This window comes from Bos indicus, chromosome 22, assembly GCF_029378745.1.
Source record: "Bos indicus isolate NIAB-ARS_2022 breed Sahiwal x Tharparkar chromosome 22, NIAB-ARS_B.indTharparkar_mat_pri_1.0, whole genome shotgun sequence".
Lineage (NCBI taxonomy): Eukaryota > Metazoa > Chordata > Mammalia > Artiodactyla > Bovidae > Bos > Bos indicus.
In genome coordinates, this window is record NC_091781.1 from 6,330,846 (window position 1) to 6,354,473 (window position 23,628).

At 45.5% G+C, this 23,628-nt stretch overlaps 1 protein-coding gene and 1 long non-coding RNA gene across 5 annotated transcripts in view; one reads left to right on the plus strand and one right to left on the minus strand.

Moving 5' to 3' along the window:
• Positions 1-23,628, minus strand: part of OSBPL10 (oxysterol binding protein like 10) — a 360,812-nt gene that overhangs the window by 260,145 nt on the left and 77,039 nt on the right. The window contains exon 1 of one of the 4 annotated variants that reach the window (XM_070777078.1): positions 20,798-22,710. The exons of 2 other annotated variants lie outside the window; for them this stretch is intronic. The gene's annotated coding sequence lies outside the window, so the exon portion shown is untranslated. Of the gene's footprint in view, positions 1-15,142; positions 15,442-20,797; positions 22,711-23,628 lie in introns of those variants that run through there. One more of the 4 variants, XM_070777076.1, reaches the window with a different exon arrangement.
• On the plus strand, positions 15,443-17,119 carry LOC139178681 (uncharacterized). Its single transcript, XR_011563116.1, has 3 exons — positions 15,443-15,593; positions 16,033-16,113; positions 16,631-17,119. It is a non-coding gene; the product is annotated as an uncharacterized lncRNA (long non-coding RNA).

Sequence of the window (23,628 nt, forward strand, 5' to 3'; positions counted from 1 at the left end):
TTGCAAGTCAGACACCAAGCACGCAGACAATCCAGCCAGTTTGGAATCTGCAGGCACACGCAGTCCATCAACATGTACCTGCGGTTCTTAACACAGAAGCATATTGTGCTTTTATGGTGATTACTTTTTCAAATGGCTACTGAGTTGTTAGAACATAAATGTACATGAAGCTGTTTGCAGATGACTGCTTTAATCAATGAAACCGCGGGGCATTATCTTAACCTCTAAGCACCACAAACTAAGAAAGTGTACAAACTGCCACCCTGATTCTCACAGTATCCGACAGACAGCCATCATTATCCCTCAGTTTTCAGGGGCTGGGACTCAAAGAAACTCCAAATCCAAGTCCTGCTTGTCTGTGTCCACATCCACACCTAGTTCAGTCCAGCTCGCAAACTCTCTTTCGAGTCTCCCACAGGTCCTCCTTCACTACCTGCCCCGGGTCACCTCTCCTTACCCACTTAGGTGCTTCATTCTCCAAACCTTCCTGCTCCGAGAGAGCGAGCGCAGCTGAAAGTCCTCCTGCCTGCCCACAGAGGCGCCACTGCATCCCCAGCCCACAGGGCAGGTCTCAACCCTCCAGAATGCCAGTTCCTCCAAGAAATCTTCCACTTTTAATTATTTGTAACATTCCAAATGTCCTGGACAAGACTATCTTTTTTACCTCTGTCCTCCCCCCCGATCTCTTTTGGGTCATAATAATAAGGCTATACTTCTGGTCTCCACCACTACCGTGGATAAATCAAGATACAAAGATGCCTTTGTGGGCCAGGACTCTTCAAAGTGTGGTCCCGGGCCCAGCAGTAATATCAAGCTCACCTGGGAGCTTGTTTGAAATGTAAATCCTTGGGCCCCATCCAAGGCCAGCTGGATCAGAAACACTGGGGAAGGGGTCAAGGAGGCTTCCAGATGACTCTGATGCAGCTCAAGTTTGAGAAGCACTTAGTCTAAACTAACAGCGCATCACCAAATCCCTGCCCACTTCTTCCAAGAGACATGAGATGAAAGGACAGAATATATCTCCCAGTTTTCTTTGTCGGGATGTGTGGCCATGTGAGCTGTGGCAACAGAATGTGAGCAGAAGTAAAACGCAGGACAGGCACACAACACACACTCACACAGGTTGGAATGGAGACATCCTGTGGGGCCACTGGGGATCCACAACGAGTGTGCCAAGGACCCCCAGAGAGAGGAGCCTGGGCCCCCGAATCACCACCTGGAGGACAGCCACCTGCTAAAAAACACCCTTATTTCTACAAGGAGGAGAAAGAGGCTTCTGCTTATCTTATGCTTCAGATCTGTGATGGCAGTCAGCCTGGCAAATTCACCAAAAATCTTTTCAAAATGTCTATTTTCATGTCCTTCTACTCCTCCTCTCTGTGATGTTGCAAGGAAAGTTACACAGATCAAAATAACCTGGAGTTAAAGCTCCCCTCTGGGTCCTCCCCACCATTCTATGCAAAACAAAGAACTCTCACCAGAAGGAAAAAAAAAAAAAACGGACATTAAGGTTGATTACACCCAGCTCCCAGCCAGGTCCAGCCTCTGGCCGAGCTCCAGAATTCCTTGCCCCAGCCATTTAAGAGATAACTACTCTGAACAACGTTGGAGAAGAACAGGCCCCTTAAGACAGTAGCTTTCCACATACATGCCTATATATACTTCCTTTCTCGGGTCAGCGCAGCAGCTCACTAATCTGACTGCTGCCCCGTCTCGCCTCATTAAAGGTGATCTGTTCCTGTAAACTGCCAGTCTTTTCAAACCTCGCCTTCTCTAACTCCCTTACCCTACAGATGTGAAAACCAAATTCTATCCATGAGAGAGGAGTTGCGGTGATTTCTGAGCCACCAGGGGTCACGTTATTCAAGTGCTGACCCTGCCTTCTCTTTAGGAGTCCTGGTTTCAACGTGGCCTGGATTTCCTGTCACGGTGACTGCCGGTATGCAGACAGCTCCCGGCAGGTCAGAGCATTGAGAGCAATAATCTGTACAGTGTAGGGAAGGAGCCTCGTCTCCAACTACAGCATTGTGTGTCTCCAGCCCCTGCATCCCCCCGCCAAACCACCCTGGCAGAAGTGCACTGTTCCCCATCTATAAACACGCCCCCTTTACACAGAGGAAAGCAGAAAAGGTAGCGTACAATCTCAACAGGCTTCAAGGAAAAGGCGTAAGCCAAGTTGCCGTCCACACCCTGACCCTCCCCATCCACCCTGTGCCCTTGTTGCAATGGAGAAAGACTCAACACCTCTTCCCTTTCTGCTCCGTCCGCTCATCACCCAGGCCCATCAGCCTGTCCAGCTCCCAGATGCAGCTTCACAAATTCATCTCATTCATACCAACCATATATTTGCAAAGGACATTACTAAGAAACTGGTACCAAAAAATGAATTGAATTCTGGTTTTTTTCCCCCCTTAATCAGGATGACAGAATAACCCAATGAGCAGAAATCATGCAGGCTATGGGAACACATGAATGATTTTTCACATTACCTATTTCAAAATGACATCTTAATTCTAACCCCCTGCCTCAGACAAAAAACAAAACACACCTTTCCACTGCTTCCTAAAATAGTTTCAGTGAAAATACAGGTTTGAATCAGGTGCACTAAAGAAGGTTATCAATAATTTGCTTTTTTTCTAAAGACAGTTAAAAGTTCGATCCTATTTGGAAGGAAATGATGGGAGAATATCCGATTAAAAATTGCAACAGATTAAACATAAAGTGTTCTTCCAGGACTGCCTTTGAAAGTTGAGTTAGCAGCTGTCACGTGTAGGTAGGAGCTGCCCACCCAACATTATGAAACGCATTGCTGTGGGGGTCACATCCCCTGGGAGGAAGGAAATTACATTTGGTTTCCTGCAGGGTCAGGGCTCTGTCAGGCATTGCTGCATCAGAAATTTACGGCTTTCATCCTAAATGGAAAAGTTAAACGCATTTAGGGACAAGGCTTCACCAAATTAAGTGCAAACGCCAGATAAACTCCTGAAACTTTCCTAAAGGCCTTTCATTCTGGAGAAATGAGTAAGACGAACCAAATTCCTAGAGTGGGTTCAATTCTAATTAGCATCTCGAGCTTCAGTTTGCATCTTGACTGAGGAGCAAGTGAACCTAACTGTATATGAAGGGAACATACTTTAGGGGCTATGTTAACAAACCAGGGAGGGTGCGGGGTAAAGAGGAGAGAAAAAACAGAGGCGTCAAACCAACCCAGGAGACATGCCATCAGTCCTCATCAGGCCAGCCTCCGAGTGGCAACCTCGCTCTGTTCCAAAGCTGGGACCCGCGGGGAGCGGCAGGCCCACTTCACAAGGGCTGAGAACAAGCCACTGCTTCGGAAACAACACGTGAGCACGTGCTTGCACATACACACCTGCGTGCACACACACGCACATTCATCTGTACGCACACAGTCACACTCACTTGCGCATGCGTACATCCAAAGCAGCTGCCCTTAGGCTTAACTGCTTTCCAATCCTGGCATAACGGAGTCATCTGTCAACACCTGTAGCCTTTAATTCCCACCCTCACCTGCGTTACAGACTTTCATCAAGGTTCAACTTCAGGATCTGAAAACTGAAAATCTGACATTTTTACTTTGGGAGGGGATAGACATGCCAATTGCCATCAGCATCCAGTTAGCAGCAGAAAAATAAAGGGAAAGGATTGGGGTGGGGGTGGTGGGAACAGGGTGGGAAGCAGCTCATTAATGCCAAGAGGCAGAAATCACAAGCAAACTACAAGAAAATTACAAAGAGGAAAATTGCAGTGAAAAAAGCTCTTTTGAAGAGGAACTTCGCCAGACAGGCTGCTACTGACAAAAAGTTAAGACATTTCATCTAAACTTAAAAGTGAAAATTAAAACAAGAGGAAAGGGCTTGAGAAGGGAGGTTGATTGCCCAGCTCTTGACACCTGAGCTAGTTCTAGAAGAGAGTAAGGACCCCTCCCATTCCGTGTGGGGCTCCCACTTCCTTCCACGCCAGGCTTGAGGCCTCGCCCACCGGGGCTCAGGACCCAGCTAGCGATGGTGTCCCACCTGCTGGGATCTGCCTCACCTTCCCAGGCCCTCCGTTTTGTTTCTACCTCCAACCCCACACTAATTATTGATCAAGAAAAGCTAGTCTCCAGCCCAAATATTCACACGTCATGGTTCGGGAACACAGCTCAGTGACAAACTCCCATGGACCTCACCCAGACAAATTCTTTATATTCCAAAATCACTTTGTACTCTGAAAGGCGTGTCCTGGAAACCTTTCACAGAATCATAGTGTCTGTAGAAATCTGCATACTCCAGGCCCTCTGTCTTCTGAGAAGCTCCTGCTCAGACTCCTGGAGCCCACCTGTGCCTTGTTCTGACCATGGCAACGGCGGCCTTGTCTCCAGCTAAACACCCTTCTCTGGATTGAGTGACTACTTGAAATTTTCATCTGTACAAGAGGCAAGTGCGGAAAGGTAAACAGCACACCTCCGATCTTATAGAGAGGAAACTAAGGTGTAGACTTTAATCAGGCCATCTAGCCGTAAGGCCCAAGGCTCAAAACCATGCAGACAGTGTGTGTTGATTAAAGTACCGTTTTCACTGCAAAAATGCAAAACACAGGGTCAAAACTGACAGAAATATAAGAAAAAAATAAAACACAATCCGATTAGGAGAGTTTTAGAATCCTTTTGCCCAGAGTTGGACAGATATGTAGAAAATGAATGGGAACATACAGATTCAAAACAATATATTCCCAAGTTTTATTTTAAATGTTACAAATAATTACATACCCAAATGAAAAATACACACACACAAACTTTTTAATGTAAACTTTTTAAATGTGCATGGAACATTTTGTAAAATGTTGGCTAAAAACAGCATCAAAAAGTAAAAATTTTATAGGGCCAATCTTTAGACCTCACAATAACATCTGACATGTTAGAGACTTTAAAAAAACTAGTAGTATCAGTTTTAATAATACATTATATATATATATCATATAACTTAATATATTCATATTAGGAAAAATATGGGTGGGTATTTTTAAACTGTTAGCATGGGGAAGGCACCAAAACAGGAGAGGCAAAACCATAAATTTACACATATTTATAAATTTTAAGCAATCTCCAGTTAAAAATAAGCCATAAATAAAACAAAAGACAACCAATAAAGCAGAGTTTTAAAAAAGAGTATTTTTAACTGTCTTCTTGTAAAAAGAATGTTCTTACAGTTTGGGTCAGCTGTTCCCTGCTTCTGAATCAGCAGAGAAGTAGTTTAAAATGTGGATTCCAGACTGCCATCCCATAGAGAATCGGAATCTTTGTGGCTCAGATCAGGAAATCAGGAATATGAATTTCAAAATTTCCCTAGTGTGTGTTAATCTCTCAATTGTATCCAACTCTTTGGGACTCCATGGACTACAGCCCTCCAGGCTCCTCTGTCTGTGGAATTCTCCAGGCAAGAATACTGGAGTGGGTAGCCATTCCCTTCCCCAGGGGATCTTCCCCACCCAGGGGATCAAACCCAAGTCTCCTGCATTGCAGGTGAATTCTTTACCGTCTTAGCCACCAAGGAAGCCCTAGATAAGCAGAAAAAACCAGTGCAAAATTGAGTCAGAATAAAAACCTTAAGCGTGTTATTCACACCCCTTTTTTGTCCCCCCTACCCTTTCAAGCTTTTCCTCCTAATCATTCATTCAGCAAACATCTGAGCACTATGGGCCCATCCAACAAAGTGGAACGTACTGTTTAAATATGAGCTGACCTTATTTTATCATTGTGTGAAAGAGCTGAAGCCCTGCTCCTAAATCACAACAGCTCAGGCAGTAGGTATCTCGGCTCTGTCACTGCGGGAATATTTTTGAGAAAGATTTAATGAAAAATTATGTCACCAGGAATGTTGTTTCTGCATAACTGGATCATCAGCTAGCATCATGTAGGTTCACCTGGGCACAGCGGCCCCAGAGACCAGGCCGAACGGCTGCTGCCTCATGAACCACCTTACCTGACAAAGCATGAGCGTTAAGTCAAAGCGAACTTTTAACACAAGACTGGATGCACTGCACTTGGATTTCATGTATGATGAGATTCCATCTGCCTTTGAAGACCAGATCATTACATACCGGGAGCAAGAACTGAGACCTTTCTAACGAGGGTTAATACAGGCACTTCGGAACTCCTATTCACTCCAGTTTCCAAGGCCATTGGCTAAGAACTTCAACTACTACTACTTTAAACTGTAAAATGTCAAGACCCATCTTAATGCTCACAGTTCATTTTCATTCTTGCCATCGACAACACAAGGAACTTACCTGGGAATCCTTGAGATGGGCGGAGTCTTGAATCAAGTCTTTGCTTTACACTAAAACCCTGAACACACACATCAGATCACACTGAAGAGAATACTGGCTAAAGCCCGGGGACAAAAGTGTGTGGGCAGCCTAGTGCCCACCAGGATGAAGAGAGATGGAAAGCTAGCCTGTGGAGACCAGAGAAGCAATTAGGATCAGAAGCAGGCCCCTAGGCTCAGGTTTTCTGCCCCTAAATATCCAACTGAATCAGCCTGGAGAAGGCAAGGCACCCCACTCCAGAATTCTTGCCTGGGAAATCCCATGGGCAGAGGAACCTGGCGGGCTACAGTCCATGGGGTCACATGAGTCAGACACAACTTAGCAACTAAACAACACAAATCCAGTGAAATCACACCCTAAACTCCACTGTCCCTGGATCAAAGCACCCTTGACTTTTCCCTACAGGCTACATGGCAGAGAGGAAAGAGGTGTGATCTGGCAGGAAGATGGCTGGTTCGACCTGTGGTTTTCAAACATTTGCTACATCGGCATAACGTGCAAGTTTGTTAAAAACACAAGCTCCTGGGCCCCTCCCACAGATTCGGGAGGTCTGGGTGGAACCAGAGAATTCCAGCGAGTTCCCAGGTGATGTTGATGCCGCAGGCGGGACCACGCTTTGAGAGCTACTGGTCCTCACTCTGTGACCTTGGCCACGGCACTCATCCACTCAGAACCCTGAGTCCTGCATCTGCAAAGCCAGAAAGCTGGCTCGTTCTCTTCTGAACTGCTGTTCCACCATCGCTGTGCCTCAAGGTCCGAGTGGGTATAAAACAAGAACTTCCCAGCGTCCACATCACTTTTCCAAATGCAGACAGTGAATCGGATCCATGCTCATATTACACTATATCAGCGGTTTAATTAACTGGCAACAAAGCCAACAAGATAGAACTTAAAACAAGAGCCAGTGTTAGCTCTTTTCTTGGAGGTGCTGTGGCAATACGATTTGGCAAGGTTCTCAGATGTGGTCAGCTGGACCACATTCTGTGATATGGATAAAGCACTGTGGATACGTTTACTCATTCTATGGTTAAAGAAAAGAGAATTTACATAAACTCAGCTAAATTTTAAAGAATTTGGCTTTGGTTCCAAAACTAAGTCTTATTTCTAAGAATTCACTCATTTCTTTAAAAATACATATATATATATTTTTTTAATGAGTACCAAACTTGCTAGGCACTATATGCTAAATGCTAAAAATACATAGGAGGGGACTTCCCTAGTGGTCCAGTGGTTAAGAATCTGCCTGCCAACGTGGGGGACACAGGTTCGATCCCTGGGCCCAGAAGATCTCACGTGCTGTGGGGCAACTAAGCCCCCGTGTGCCCCAACTACTGAAGCCCACATGCTTAGAACCCAGGCTCTGCAACAAGGGAAGCCAGCACGAGAAGAGGCCCAGGGGCAGCAAGGAAGACGACCCAGCGCAGCCAGAAATAAATAAAAGCAAATAAAATGAAAAAAAAATTTTTTAATGTAATCCATAGGAGGTGGGGGACAAGGTCTCTGATTTGATGGGGGTATGGAAAATGTGCCAAGAAACAATAAGGTATTTACAAAAATGAACACACAGCTTTAGCTGCGCTGAGAGTCTCGTGTTAAGAAGAAAGTAGAATGTGACCTAGCTAGAGATTTCCCAACACAAAATGTCCATGAACTGGTGAATGGATAAACAAATTGTGTGATAGAGCCACACCACGGAATACTATCTAGCAATAAAAAGAACACAACATGGACATGTGCTATATGGGTGAACCTCAGAAATAACATGCTAAGTGAAAGAAACCAGATGCAAGAAGATTACATGTTGTATGATTTCATGTATATGAAGTGTCCAGAGAAGGGAAATTTATAGAGACAAAAGCAGAGGAAGAACTCCTCTGGTGGTCCAGTGTTTAGGGATCCATGTTTCCACTGCAGGGGGCACAGGTTCATCCCTGGTTGGAAAACTAAGACCCCACATGCTAAAAATAAACCAAGAAGCAAGCAAGCAGACAAGTGACTGTTTGGAGCTGAGGATGAGAACAGTGTATTAACTATACACTGTACACTGTATATTAACTATACACTGGCTAGAAAGAATTATTTTGGTGATAGGAATGTTCTCAAACTGGATTTTGATGATAGTTGCACACTATAAATTAGCTAAATATTATTGAATTGTATGCTTGCAATGGGTAAATTTTATACTGTTCAAATTATACTTTAATAAAAGTGTTTTTAAAAACTTCAGCAATCCTGGCAATATCCTAGACCAGGGTAGAGGTGTCAGAATTACTGCCAGGGTACAATTGACAAGACCTGATAATGGACTGGGAATTTCATTTGTGGGCTGTTACACTTCAGAAGCCTTTACAACTTCCAGGAGGTGTTGATTGGCAATTGGATGAATGGATCTGGAGTCCAGATAGGATCTGAGCCGGGGATTAAAGATGAATAATCTGACAATAAGTAGCCAAGAGAGCTAAAGGCACAACTGAGACTGCACAGAAAGAGAAGACAGGGAAGAGAAGGCCCAGCATCAAGACATGAGGAACTCTTAACATTAAAGAGGAAAAAGAGATGAAGAGAACAAGATGGAGAGACAGGAGGAAAACCAGAACCCCAGAAAGAGAACATTCATGAAGGCAGGAGTGATCAGCTGTGCCAAGTGCTAACAAGATGTCAGTAAGATAAGAACTGAAACATGTCTTCTCTGTGACCATACACAGATCTATTTGTATATTTCAAGACTCAAGGATTCCCATGACCCTGACTTTACCATAAAGCAAATCAGTTCATGTTGGTATGCAAGCCCAAGGGAGACAGGAAAAGAACTTCTCTTTTCCTCCAAACATGTATTGTCTAAGTCCACCAGCTGCTTCCCAACACTCATGTTCCATTTTTACTGGGATCCGTGGAAAGACAGATCTCTGGGTTGAAACCAAGGGTTACAACCTCAGCTCTGGCTCAATTAGCTTGTGGTCTGAAACCAGATGTAGCGGTGACAGCTGACTATCTATCCTACCTATAAAATAATCATTTTCTCTCTCAAATCAAGAGAACTCCAATTGTTATCTGAGCCAATACACAATGCCAGAATACATTTCCCAATCTTCCTTTAAGCTAGATGTGGCCATCTAAGTTCTAGCTCATGAAGAATAGTGACAGATTGGACTCCTTCCCTTCTACTTGCTTTGTTGGAAGGTAGACACAGTGGCTGGAATTCCAACACTCTTTTTGAACTTTGAGGACATGGCCACACCCTAGGGATGGTGAAGGAGAAAGTTAAAAGGAACACGAGCCTCTGAAATCTGTGGAACCCCCACACCAACCCTGAAATAATTAAGCAAAAAAAATCATGTATGTACAATGGAATATTATTGAGCCATAAAAAAAGAATAAAATAATGCCATTTGCAGCAACATGATCAAACTAAGAGCAGTAAATCAGACAGAGAAAGACAAATCACATGATATCACTTCTACTGTGGGATCTCAAAAAAGATACAAATGAACTTATTTACAAAACAGAAACAGAACTACAGACACAGAAAACAAATTTAAGATTACCAGAGGGAAAAGGTGGAGGGGAAAGGATAAATTAGGAATTGGGGATTAACAGATACACACTACCATAGATAAAATATAATCGACAAGGACCTACTGTATAATAGCACAGGGAACTGTATTCAATATTTTGCAATAACTCATATGGGAAAAGAATGAAAAATAATAGATACAGATGATGTATAACTTAATCACTTTGCTGTACACCTGAAACTAACACAGCATTGTAAATCAACTACACTTCAGTAAAATAGATAAATAAAGACTAAACAAGAAGGAGCTTAAGGTTAACAAAAACAAAAACACCCGCCTACCCTCTGAGGTAGGTACCATTACTACCCCTTACTAACCACAGGAAACAGAGAGGGTCTCTCTCTCAACCAGTCACACAGCCCATCAGCAGAGATGATGTGAGCCCAGGCAGTATTCCCCTAACCCCTGCACCACCCTGCCTGTCTCAGAAAGCTACCAGCACACTACACCCCCCACCTCAGGACAGGGTGCCTCAGCCTTCCAGCACCTTCTAAGCAGAGGTGTGGGCTAGGAGGGACACGCTGCTCAGGAAGTGTTGACCATTCAGACTTCACGTCAAAGGTGGGATGTCCGGCTTCCCTGGTGGTCCACTGGTTATGAATGTACCTTGTAATGCAGGGGACACGGATTCGATTCCTGATCTGGGAATATCCCCACATGCCATGGAGCAACTAAGCCCATGAGCTACAATGACTGGAGCCCGAGCACCAACAGCCCACGCTCCACAACCAGAGAAGCCACTGGGACGAAAAGCCTGAGCACTGCACCTGGAGCGTAGCCCCCTCTTGCTGCAACTAGAGAAGGCCCACGCGCAGCAACAGAGACCAGTGCAGTCAAAGATGGGAGGTCTACTCAAACCAGTGAGCTGCCTGGGGTCAAGTTCTCCTCACAGGATTATGCAGGCAGCTAACACCTAGGAGATGGGAAGGAGAGAAGATCAAAGTGGTAAAATCTAAATGGGATGGTCCAAAGAATTCTCACCAGGCTGATGGGTGTCACCCGGGAGAGATCATGCCTCCTGCTTCTTCCAGCCACCCCGCCCACTCTCTCCCTGGGTCCTCCACACCTGCTGTGATCCTGCTTACACCCAGCTTACCTTCCCCAGCATGAGATCCCAAGGCTCCCAGCCCTGCAGGAAACTGAACACTCAGCAGGAGCATAGTAGTCGCCTGCAGATCTCAGGGCCAGGGAAGGACAGGACCAGACTGGCAACTAGTCTCAGGCACTCATGCAAAAAGAGGCTCATGTGACCAACGGGCAGATCAGATCCGGCTGCCGCCAAGGGCCCTGGAAAAACACACATTCCCAAAGGGAAATCGCACGCTGGCTAGCTCTACCTGGCATGTCATTAAACTAACGTGAAAGGGTCCAACATGCCCAAACACGATTAAAGTCTCAGCTGCTTCTCCAACACATGCTCCAAGGCCTCCCAGCAACATAAGCCACCATGAGCACAACATCAAGGCCACACTAAAGCCGCGAGGTCACCAGGTCCTCCTGGGAGTTGTGAGCCCAGTACGCTCTCTGGGGACACAGTCCCAAGCAGGGGACACAGAGGCCCAAGTGTCCACACATGCCCACTCTCCACACGCGCTCTCTCAGGGAGCCTGAGTCAGTATCATTTCCCATCTGGTCTGACCTTGTCAAGATCTGCGCCTGGGGAAGTCACCGGTGTTCATGGGACCTCCCCGATTTTCTGGGGAAGAGGCAGTGTCGGTGCCAACAGCCAGTCAACATGAATGCTCAGTCGTGTCTGACTCCTTGTGACCCCATGGACTATAACCCACCCGACTCCAGGCAAGAATACGGTGAGTGGGTTGCTGTTTCCTTCTCCAGGGGATCTTCCCAACCCAGGAATCAAACCCACGTCTCCTGCATTACAGGCAGTTTTTTTAACTCGCTGAGCCATCAGAGTGAGCGGACAGAATTCCCAGTTTGAAGTTTTTCTTTAAAGAATTTTTCTAGCGGCCACTACCAACATGTCTACAGTGGCCAAAAATCAAACATACATGGACAAAGGAATCAGGTTAGAGAAGTTTTTATCTCGCAGGGCTTTTCTAAGAATTAAGTTATTTTCTGTAAAATGCTGAGAACAGTGTCTGACACATAGCTAGCAACATATATATTACATATAGAAATTACATATACATACAATTATTTCTCAAATAATATATTAAGGCAATACTTAGCAATTACCTTAAAAAAGTGTGGTCTTATTTTTTTCATTTTACAATTAAGGAAAGAGCTTTTATTGTTTTTGTTGTCAGAAACAGCAGGTTATGGAATTTAATTTACTCTGTTCTATTTGCTAACAGCTCTGTGACGTAGATATTATTTCTATTCTACCTAAAAAGAAGCATTCCCAGGTGGCACAGTGGTAAAGAATCTGCCTGCCAATACAGGAGACATCAGAGACGCGGGTTCGATCCCTGGGAAGGGAAGATCCCCTGGGAAGGAAATGGCAACCCACTCCAGTTTTCTTACACAGAGAATCCTGTGATCTCGTACTGGATACACACAAGTCACGTGACGACAGCAAACCCGGCCGTGTCAGGGCACAGGGCATCCCATAGAGAGCACCCATCCCACAGCCTCCTGGCTGCTCATCTCAATAGTGAGATTAAGGCCTAATGAGAGGGGAGCATGGAGACTGCTGCTGCTGCTGTTGTGTCTCTTCAGTCGTGTCCGACTCTGTGCGACCCCAGAGACGGCAGCCCACCAGGCTCCCCCGTCCCTGGGATTCTCCAGGCAAGAACACTGGAGTGGGTTGCTATTTCCTTCTCCAATGCATGAAAGTGAAAAGTGAAAGTGAAGTCGCTCAGTCGTGTCTGACTCTTCGAGACCCCATGGACTGCAGCCCACCAGGCTCCTCCATCCATGGGATTTTCCAGGCAAGAGTACTGGAGTGGGGTGCCATTGCCTTCTCCGATGGAGACTAGTAAACATCAACCAAATCCCAAACGTCAATGATATTTTCTGAATCTACTTTGAAATCACCACTACACCATCTCCAAGATAAACACCTGCCGGGAGCCGGTGTGAGAAGCTCCGCCCATGGCAAAGGTCATGAGGAAGGCGGCTTGGCATACGCAAAGGCGGGATCGAGCCTCAGGAGTCCCCCTGGAAATTCTCGAGTATCTACCCCCAAAACCAGAGTCTGCCTACTTTCTGCTTTGTGCTCACCTACACCTCTGACTTCACAGGGGGGCTGTCCCCCACTACCTCTCTGAAAAAAAGAGTTAACTTACAGGTCCAGTTAATAAAGTTCCTGGGTGTGATAGTGTTTCAACCTACAAACTCCTTTGGAAGTCCTCTAGCCTGCCTGAATAGGTTTTTCGGGCCACATGTGATTGTTCAGAGCCTCCCATCTGAGGCATGAGATGTTCTAAACTGTCTAAATACAGATTCCTTTGAGCAGTTAAAAGATTGATTAGAAATTGTATTGGTTTTTCACTTGTTGGGCCAATGTTTGCTGCTAAGTCTCCATATCCCTTACCTGCTGTGTCCCTGGCAGTGTATTGATTAATATGATTGGTGTAAGTAGTAGCTTTAATGTTTGTAACCTTGGACCCTGGAGTTAATTCTTTTTCTTGTTATAGCCCACCACACCTTTGCCCTGTAGGAATTCAATTTAATCGAATGCTTTTGGAGGGTGGCGCCTGACTAATCACCTTTAGAGAAAAATAAGTTTTCTGAAGAAAGGGTCTTAAAATGTTAACAGGCCTCTGGGCCAGAAGATGATGCAAATCACCTAAACTTTTGCATATGATAAGTTTGCAGGAAGAAAGCCTGGCTTACTGCATGACTCCACCCCTTCCCCCATTATCCTCTATGCATAACTTAAGGTATAAAAACTACTTTGGAAAATAAAGTGCGGGCTTGTTCACCGAAACTTGGTCTCCCCACGTCGTTCTTTCTCTCACCTTCTGGCTGAATTATTCAGCGTCTTTTCTCCACTGAATTTCCTCACTGAGCTCTCCTTATTTCAGCCTCTTTTCTCCACTGAATTTCCTCACTGAGCTATCCTTATTTAACCACTCTTTATATCCTTAATTAACATTTAATTAAGCAATTGTTTCCTGATCCTCGCTGACACCGACCCTGCTTCGAATTCCCTGGATCCACCGGGGCTGGACCCCGGCAAACACCGAAGCCTTCTCAGCAAGACAGCCTAGGCTTCCTTGCCAAGAAACTGCCACTTGATTTCCTGTTCTGACCCCTCCCATCCCCCAAAGAGGGGGAAACAAGACGTGTATTCTCCACCTACTGGTCCAGCCTGAATTTTGACCACCAGTGGCCACTGTTCAACCTTATTTATCTCCTCTCCTATGGAGACAGCATGAGTTTGGGGGTGGCCCTGCTAAGCTGTGTGAGATTTCACACACATACAGAAGACGGATGGAAGGACCAAGGTCAGGCAGCAGCACGCCAGCTCCTTCTCTCACCCCGTCCATTACCTGCCACTTCAGTGTGCCCAGCAAGAGCAAACGAAACAGTCCACTTCACGAAAAGCCAATCTCTGTTCACTGCATTCTTCGAGCTTTTTATACCCTCCCTCAACCACCTCTTAAACTGTTTTTCATTAAAGATATATGACCCACCTGCTCCTACCACTCCCAACCAGAACGAATCTCTTTCATCAACCTCATACCCCCACCCCGCAGCAGACCGATGGGGCTGAAAAAGTGGGAAATCGTTTGGCTTCCTATTAACTGTTACTATTATTATTACCATCATCACCATCATCAGGTTCCATGACTGTCTCTGACACCTAACCTGGAAACTCCTTCAGGGCCACATCACTTGATGGGAGAATCCCTCTGGGCTCAGCACAGAATCTCATATATTGAGGACTCTAATACATGTCCCCTGTTGGGCCAGGGTGACGGTCAGTAAACAAGAAAGTGTCCCTTCATTATCATTCCCTGTCCTCATTTATCTATTGTCACCACCATCACAACCATAATATAAAACTCTCTAACATCAGTACCATTCTCCATCATCAGGGACATTTTTAGGTCTATGAATATGCCTAAGATGCCACACGAGGATCGGAAAGTTAACATCATTGACTCTGCCTCTTCCCCAGTGTACTTATCCCTGATTAAAGACCAGCCAGTCAGCAGAATAATCAGTCCCCAACCATTGAAGACCTAGTTCATCCGGGGACCACCCTGAGCCCCTAGTCCCCCGACTACGAGCAGATCAGATTCGAGTTTCAGGAATAAGAGCGGCTGCACCTGATGACGACGATCGTGGTGTCAGGCCATCATCCATGGCTACTGGAGAACTCCCTCACGTCAAATTTGATTCTGAAGACCCATCACTCATTGAAGACAGCTTGCCTGCCAAACCCACTTGTGTAGAAGATTTTATGTTGAGAGAATGCTCACAGCTGTGGGAAGCTAAACATTTCCCCAACCCTCTGGAGAACAGCAGGGAAACTGCCCAGCCTGCCTCTGAATTACTGATGTCATAATTTATTGAAAGGTCTCTGCTAGGTCATAGGTCACACCCCCTATGCAATGCCAGGTACCTACTTCAGGGTCTCTCCCTGCGGGGAGCGGGGGCAAGCAACATGGAGACAGTGGTCCCCGAGAATCTACCTTTCAAGGATCTTATAGCCCCGAACCTGACCAGCACTCAGCATCAACACACTCGTCTGGTGACCTCATTTCATCATCTCCTAAAGTAGGTGGGGTACTCTTCACTCTATTTTACCAATATGAAACCTAAGGCTGGTAAATTTCCCCGATTTCCAGCTAGTTGATAGAGGGACCAGGACCAGGACCAGCTATTAGAACTTTTGGTCCACTGCTTGTTTCATTCAGTCATGAGGTTGCCCCAACTCATGTTTACATTCACTGCCAGGCATTTTTCTAGATGCTGGGGACAGAGAAGTGAACAAAACAGATAATTCCTGCCTCACCGAGCTGACATTTCAGTGGGAGGAGAGAAATTACAGACCTATAATATGTAAAAATACAGTGTCAGAAAGTGAAAACCAGGCTGCCATTTGGCGCAGTCTAATTTCCCCAGGTCAGGGAAGGTCTGTTTATATGGAGGACTTGAGGGGAGACCAGAAGGAAATGGGAGGTGTGTGTCAGCTGAAGGGAAAACTGTGTTCCAGGCAGGAAGTACGACATCGGAGGCGGGAGCAGGCTGGGCACACTGGAAAAAAGCAGGAGAAACGCAGACGTGACAGGAGCAGGTGAGTGAGGGGGCCAGAAGCCAGAGGGCCTTGCAGGCTGTGCTAAGGACCCCAGATTTTACTCCCAGGAAGACGGGAGGCCTCCAGAGGGCACTGACACTAGAGGGTCACTCCAGAACAATGCTTAAGCGGGTGACTGGAGAAGCTGGGAGGTCCCAAAGTCCAGGCAGAGATGTACCCCAACGGACCACATGTAACATGTATACATAAGCCACGTAGAATTTTCCGGCACAACTTAAAAAACAACCCTTTCTCCTCTACCTGCGTCCTGATAACTTGTTCATCTATTAGCTGACTCAGAGACAGGGTGTCCAGCCTGGGATACGGGTGCCAGGCATTTCCACTGTGTCAGCGGCCTACTTGTACTGGCCATGGTCCACAGTGAGGATGAGGTTAAGGAAAGGACCGGCATTGACTTTGGTTTCTATTATTTTAAGATGTTTGCTTGACTCTCCACAGTCTGTGATTCTCTGGATTGCAGCCATCAGTTCTCTGATTCGATACTCTGTTCCCATAGGCCAGGATGTATTTTAAGAACCAGAAGATATTGATCTCAAGTAGGTGACAGAGGTACTGGGGACAAAGAAACGGAAGCGAGGATGGGCAGCAGCTCCCCTCGGGCACTGCACACAGCTTGGCTCTCACCTAACTCGCGATCTGTAACCGACAAGAAACCGGGGGTCACCTCTTCAACTGCGTCAAGAGCCATCCAATAACACTGACTTTAGGTCGCTGGAAAAAAGTCTCAGCATAGAATGAGGTCTCTTAATGTAACCTTGGGACTTCCCTGGTGGTCCATTGGCTAAGACTCTGCACTCCCAATGCAGGGTTCAACCCCTGGTCAAGGAACTAGATCCCACATGCCTCACCAAAGATCCTGTGTGCTGCAACTGAGACCCAGCACAGCCAAATAAATAAGTAAAAAAAAAACCTAAGCATATAACTGTATGGCTGTGAGCATAACTGACGCCATCTTGGGCCCTGGCAGCTCTTCCTGCCCTCCTGCTGACCCCACCCAGGACTGTACTGAGCGATAAATCCCATGTCTGTCGTTAGGGCCTTTGTGGTCAAGAGGTATAGTTTAATAATCACTAGGACCAGGTGGCCTCCATGCTCTGTTAGTCCCCAAACAATGATAAGAGACCTTGGTTGACATATTCCTGGCGCCCATGCAAACAGTTACCCTTCATAAACTCGATTCAGGAAGGCATGTGCTGTTTCTGAGCATCTACCCCACCCCCAAGTTATCTAAAACCGTCCTAACATTCCCTTGGAGGTACAGAGTGCTTCTAGCATTCTAGGAATGCTTCTAGATCGCTGTCTGTGGGGTCTCCACCCCACTCTGTAAGTTCCCCGTAATAACCTGGTCCCTGGATTATACAGAGCTGCCTGCCTCGTTTCTCCACCTGCAGACACCTCCTCAGTTCAGTGGGCTCTCTTCATACCCTCCACCCTCCAACAATAACATCAGGACTCTTAGTGACACTGGGCTTCCCTGGTGGTTCAGACGGAAAAGAACCTGCCTGCAATGCAGGAGACATGAGTTGGACCTGGGTCAGGAAGATCCCCTGGAGAAGGGCATGGCACCCCGCTCCAGTATTCTTGCCTAGAGAATCCCATGGACCAAGGAGCCGGGAGGGCTACAGTCCATGGGGTTGCAAAGAGCCGGACACGACTGAGTGAGAATGCTTCCGCTTCTTAGTGATGTTAATTTTCCTCTCTATAGGCTGACCTAAGGAACCCTTGTTCCAGGCCAGTGAAGAAAGTAACCTGAGGCTCACATGGCCTCCTCCAGCAGCAGGGCCTGGCCTCCAGCGGCCTCTCACGGCTTCCTTTCCACACCCACTCTCCTTCATACTAACGGCCTACATCCTCTTAACACCATGACCTCCCGTTCCTAACCAGTGTTCTCCACCAAAGGAAATGCGCTGGCATTCAGCCAGAACACCTCTCAATTTGGTTTCTGGTCTTGTGCTCTGTTTGTGAAGCTGTTTTTGAGGCACCTGGAAATTAGTCCTGGGGAAAAGAACATACATAATGGAAAATAAAAGATTCCATTAACTTGATGACTCTTGTGGCTGATGAAAGCTATGCCTGGTGCCGCTCAAGGTTAAAAAAAAAAGGGGGGGGGGGAGCGGGGAGGGGGGAATGGCTTACTAAATAGCCTCCTCTCAGCAAATTATTTCATTAGCAAAAAAACACAAATTGCATTCCTACAGTGACTGACTGACTCAGCAGAGACTCTGGTGCCCGGCAATTTCCGGTCCAACAAGCACTGCGATTCCACAGACCCTCAGTGTCCCCATCAGCTCTTGTTCCCCAGCTGTTCTCCACATCCCAAGTGAGACACAGGCTACTCGTGGACCTCACATCCATCTCCCTGAACTGCCGCCACTCCGAGCAGCAGCCTTGAAACCAACCACGTAACATCCACTCAAACAAGAAGAAAATCTGATAAGTTAGAGGCACTGAAAAGCAAAGCCTGAGCAAAGCAAGTGATCGCTGCCCTGGAGAGATGAGGACCACCGGTAGCATCCTCGTCCTCTGGCCTTTCAACACAGGGACATGGGCTTCTGGCAGGGACAAGGCAACTACAGAATTCAGAGGGAGGCCAGGACTCCAGAGATGCGCCCCAATCTGCTGTTTTTGGCAAACACAGAGTGGCCCAGATCAGAGGCAGTACTGTTGAAATACAGCTTGGTCTTCCACTGCAAAATGTCACTTCCTTCAACAGCAAGCCTAAGTCTCCCAAGACTTACCAATATTTATAGCATGTTTCAATTGCCTTCTACTTCAATTTAATCCACTTCATGAATTAAAGGGCCTCTCTTTCCTTTCTCCCAATCATTCTGTAAGCCAGCAGGCTCTCATTTCAAACACAGACCAGAATAAAATGTTCTCCTTAATCAAAGAACATGGTTTCAAGGTCTGCCACACTTGGGCTATTACTTTGATTTTGGTATCACAATGGCACGGCCTTTCAGGACACCAAAGGAAGGTTCCTATTAAATGCAGCATGGACCCTGGCCAGCACCCCACTGCCCCTGCCCCTTACAGCCTTTAGAGCTATACAGACACTCACGGCTGACCTCAGGGCCAATGGCAGAGGCCCTAGAAAAGGAGTGGCAAACTTCTTCTGGGAAGGTCCCCAAAGTAAATATTTTAAGCTCAGTGGGCCACAGGGTCTCTGCCTTGACTACTTAGTTCGCTGAGTACCTGTAGACGAATGTAAATTGATGCAGCCACTCAGGGGAACAGTATTGATGGTCCTTAAAAAAACAAAAATAGAGTTACCATGCTGCTGCTGCTAAGTCGCTTCAGTCGTGTCCGACTCTGTGTGACCCCATAGACAGCAGCCCACCAGGCTCCCCCGTCCCTGGGATTCTCCAGGCAAGAAGACTGGAGTGGGTTGCCATTTCCTTCTTCAATGCATGAAAGTGAAAAGTGAAAGTGAAGTTGCTCAGTCGTGTCTGACTCTTCGAGACCCCATGGACTGCAGCCTACCAGGCTCCTCCGCCCATGGGACTTTCCAGGCAAGAGAACTGGAGTGGGGTGCCATTGCCTTCTCTGAGAGTTACCATCTGATCCAGCAATCCCATGCCTGGGCATATGTCTGGAGAAAACCATACCTTGAAAAGATACATGCACCCAAATGTTCGCTGCAGCACTATTTACAACAGCCGAGACCCGGATGCAACCTAAATGTCCATCGACAGAGGAATGGATAAAGAAAATGTGGTGCACATATATATAATGGAATATTACTCAGCCATAAAAAAGAATGAAATAATGTCATTTGCAGCAACATGGATGGAATAGAAATGATCATACTAAGTGAATTAAATTAGAGAAATACAAATATCATAGTATCACTTACAGGTGGAATCTACAACCAATACAAATGAACTAATTTACGGAACAGAAAACAGACTCACAGACATGGAAACCAGACTTGTGGTTGCCAAGAGGGAGGGGAAGCAGGGGAGGGTTGGATTGGGAATTTGGGATCAGCAGATGCAAACCAATATGTCCAGGAAGGATAAAGAGCAAGGTCCTACTGTAGAGCACAGGAACTATATTCAATATCCTGTGGTAAACCAGGATGGAATATGAAAAGGAATATAGATCCAAAGAGATGTGTGTATATATAAACAGCTCAATCACTTTGCTGTACACCAGAAACTAACACTTATAAATCAACTATGCTTCAGTAAAAAGTAAGTAAAAAAACAGTGAAAACAGATGTATATACTACAATCCAACCACAATTTTGTTACCACCACGTGGACTGAGATATCCTAGACTCTCTGCTTTTAATTTACAACAAAGCAGATCAGGGAGCATAAACAAAAGCCAGGAGTCCTCTGTAAACCAAGGCAGACAGCAGAAATGGTCACATGAGTGGTACTAATTTATAAACACAAACAGAAAAGCAAAATCAAACTGTTCAACATTTCTATGCACGTATTAATTTAGGCTATCTTAGATCACAAGCTTAGAAAACTGACTAGACAGGAACTTCCTCAGCATTCCAGGAAGACTCTGCTTTCCAAAGCAGGGGTTCAGGTTCAATCCCTGGTTGGGGAACGAAGATTCCACATGCCGCAGAGTGTGGACAAAATTTTTTTAAAGAACTAAAGCATGGGCTCCAGGGTGCATGGGCTCGGTAGTCGCAGCTCCCCACCTTTAGAGCTCAGGTTCAACAGTCGTGGTGCACAGGCTGAGCTGCTCCATAGCATGTGGGGTCTTCCCAACAAGGGACCGAAGTCGTGTCTCCTGGATTCTTTACCACTGAGCCACCAGGGAAGCCCCCAGTACAGTACTGTGAACACAGCATTTAATAAATAGTTGTTGAATGAGAACAGGGTAAAAATTATCACGAATGAGACTTGCCCTGCTCTGCCGTTATTGTCTCCACACCCTCTGCCCTCCCAGCTCTTGTCTTTGCAGCGTCCCCTCAGCACAGAGGGACCTTGAGGGCGTTATGCTAAGTGAACTAGGTCTGGGAAAGAGAAATCTGTACGATGTCACTTCTGTGTGGAACCTAAAAAAAAGCAAACTCACAGAAAGAGAGAGTAGACTGGTGGTCACCAAGGCTGAAGGGGTGGAAGATGGGAATGCTGGTCAAACCCCCCAGGTACATGTTTATACCTCAAACACAAACTTCCAGTTGTAAGATGAGTAAGTTCTGAGGATCTAATGTACAACATGGCAACTACAGTTAACAATACTATATCACATACTTGAAAGTTGCTAAGGAAGTAAATCTTAACTGCTCTTACCACACATAGTAATTATATGAAGTGATGGATGTATTGACTAACCTTATTCTGGCAATGATTGTGCAATATATTCATGTATCAAATCATCACTTCTTACACCTGAAAGTTATACATTGACATACAGGTATGTCAATTACATCTCATAAAGCTAGGTGAAAATCTCTTCAACATGGATCCAGCACTGTCTCCAGTAAGTCAATAATTAATGCACAGTAAGTTTTTATGTACTCTGTGTGTGTGTGTGTGTGTGTGTGTGCGTGCGTGCGCATGAGTGCACTTAGAAGCTCAATCATGTCTGATTCTTTGTGGCCCCACGGTCTATAGCCCACAAGGCTCCCCCGTCCGTGGAATTTTCCAGGCAAGAATACTGGAATGGGTTACCATGTTCTTCTCCAGGGGATCTTCCCAACCCAGGGATCAAACCTGTGTCTCCTGCGTCTCCTGCATTGGCAGGTGGGTTCTTTACTACTAGCACCAACTGGGAAGCCCATTTACTCTGACATGGTTCAAATTCTATCAAAAAGTCTAAAACCCACATTGATAGATACTAAATTTTTCTCAGAGGGCCTCCATCCTAGAACACCAGAGAATTAGTCAAAATGCAAAAAGCAGTGTACAGATTTTATACAACTTCTTACCCACATATTTCCTCAATGGTAGAGCAGCCATAAAATGTTCCTTCCTGGTTTTTCTTTCTGGTTGGGTGGATCTGGCAAGTTTTAGAGAGTGGCCATTCCCCTGCCTCTAAAATCAGGGGTCAGATGTGCCAGGATTCTTAGACATTATGATGCCTTTGTTCTCGTGACCCTACACCTTCTTCAGACACCAGCCTCCCTCAAAACCGACTCAAAGTCAATTTTTTACCACCATGGCCCAAAATGATCATTCCCCAGAATCCACCGCTCACCATGGATTATGTTAATCCATGCAATAAAAATGCAAATGTTTGTTCCACTCAATACTCTTAAAAGACTGAAGTGGATATTTTCACAATCACCTTTCCCCCCAACATAAAAGCTCTACAAATCTGTGATTAATTACTTCTCAGGCACCTGTTAATCTCCCTTCCTCTTTCCAATTAACTAAACCAAAATCAGTGGGTTTTCATATTCATGCTGAAGAACCCAACTGCGTTGATTCATCGACCTGTCCCTTCCCTGAAAATGACCACTTATCTCTCCTTCTGTATCTTTAACTCTTCAGCTTAATACTTTTTAAATTCTTTTTCATATTCTTTTCCATTATGACTTATCACAGGATACCAAATATAGTTCCCTGTGCTATCCAGTAGGCCCTTGCTGTTCATCCATTCTCTATATACCAGCTTGCATCTGGTAATCCCAAACTCTCAACCCACCCCTCTCTCACCTTCCCTCCCCCTTGGCACCCACCAGTCTATTTGTCTGTGAGACTAAGAAGCAGATTCTTTAAATGTGTGATTACAGTTTAAAGTATTAAAGGATTCCAATTAAGCCTGTAAGGTGCTAAAAGTCCTAAGAAATGTAATGTTACATTTAGAAGTAAAGTGAACGGTAATAAAGAAGTGAAACAATTTTTAACATAAAAGTTACTAGTTAATAAATAAAATGATCTCCACAAATTGATCTTGGGTTTACTAGATGTAAAATTTTACAATTTTAATAAACTGAATAATCACTGAAAAAGATAAATTCCAATTGACTGTCAGTGTTTCTTTCCAAGTATAAAAGACATCCTCTGTTACTAAAAACACACTGTCAATTCACTTAGCCATTATGTTATGATTTTAAACCTTCTTTCTGGGTTTTTTTTAAAAATAGTAATAATGACAATGTAAAAAGACACCAAGACAAGTCTCCTGGAAAATTACATGAGCCCTCTTAAGAGGCACATGCTGGACATGTCCTTGATCTAAAATCCTTGTCAGGACTTCCCTGGTGGTCCAGTGGCTAAGACTCCATGCTCCCAATGCAGGGGACCTGGGTTCAATCCCAGGTCAGGGAACTAGATCTCGCATGCTGCAACTAAGATGGAAGATCCCACGCACTGCAACTAACCTGGCACAGCCAAATACATTTTTTCAATGTTTGGAATTAAAAATAACCTCAGAAAGGAAAAAGGTTAATGAGATGGTAAGGTGGTCATTATTGGCAGCCCTGCCAACTAAACAGAAAACAACAAGGAGCAAGGCAGCCAATCTGGTCTCAAGGCCTCCGGCTGGGTGGCCGAACCTGTAAGGATGGAGATGAGTCAG